This window comes from Chrysochloris asiatica, unplaced genomic scaffold (genome assembly GCF_000296735.1).
Source record: "Chrysochloris asiatica unplaced genomic scaffold, ChrAsi1.0 scaffold00013, whole genome shotgun sequence".
Taxonomy (NCBI): Eukaryota; Metazoa; Chordata; class Mammalia; order Afrosoricida; family Chrysochloridae; genus Chrysochloris; species Chrysochloris asiatica.
The window spans coordinates 29,268,973-29,270,198 of NW_006408531.1; positions in this window are offsets into that span (position 1 = coordinate 29,268,973).

Here is a 1,226-nt window from a genome sequence, read left to right on the forward strand (position 1 = left end):
ATTATTCTAAAGCTAAAAAATCTAAGGAAAAAACAAAAGGAAACTGTAGGCTACAGTGATATAGACTTCTGTTATGATTTGTATGTTTTATTTCATTTTGTTTTTAGAACAATTCTAAAGTAATAGACCATTTCAGAAGCATTACATATGTTCCATTGGATAAAGTACAAAGAAAAGCATCTCCATTTTCCTAATATATAGTACATAATGCAGCCTGGACCTATCCCAAGAAAAAGAAAAGTAATTTATAAGTCAAGAAGGACTCATAAGAATGAAGAAGGCATTCTATGTCCGTTTATAAGACTTGTATAGAAATATCTATGGTATAATGGTTAAAATAACTTGAAAATGGAGACCACATTTTTCTAAAAATAAGAGTAATATTTTTGTTTTAAATCCATCATCACATAAAATATAATGAAATTTTAAGCAATAACAACACTTTAGTAAATGACATTATTTTTGTTATTGAGACACAGATTGAAGCAGTTAGGAGACTGTTGGCTGACCTGAGACATTTTCTAGGTAAAGTAAACCTGGAGGCAGTGACTAACTTGAATTTAATATGTCAAAGTCATTTCAATAAAAAGGAAGTATTTCTGTGCAGAATTACAATCTGAGCATTTAGTAAGTTATATAAGTTATTTATTGTTGCATTACAAATTACCCCAAAATATTGTTGTTGTTAAGTGCAGTCTAGTCAGGTGCAATGCATAGTGACCTTCTGCATGATAGAATGAAACACTGTCTGGTCCTGCACCATTCTCACAATTGTGCTACACTTGGGTCCATTGTTGCTGGCCACTGTGCCAATCTGCTCTCTGTTATTCTCTGTCCCTCCACTTTACCAAGCATGATGTTCTTCTTCAGGGACTGGTCTCTCCTGATAATATGTCCAAAGTATGAGAGATGAAGTCTGGTCATCTTAACTTTTAAGGAGTATTCTGGTTGTACTTCTTCCAACACAGACTTGTTTGTTCTTATAGTAGGCCATTGTACCTTTAATATTCTCCAACACCATAACTCAAATGCATCAATTCTTCTACTGTCTTCCTTACTCACTGTCCAATTTTCACATGCATTTGAAGCTATTGAAAATAGCATGGTTTGGATCAGATGAACTTTAGTCCTCAAGCTAACATCTTTGATCCTGAACACATTAGAGAGGTCTGGTACAGAAGATTTGTTCAATGAAATATGTTGCTTGATTTCTTGACTGCTGCTTC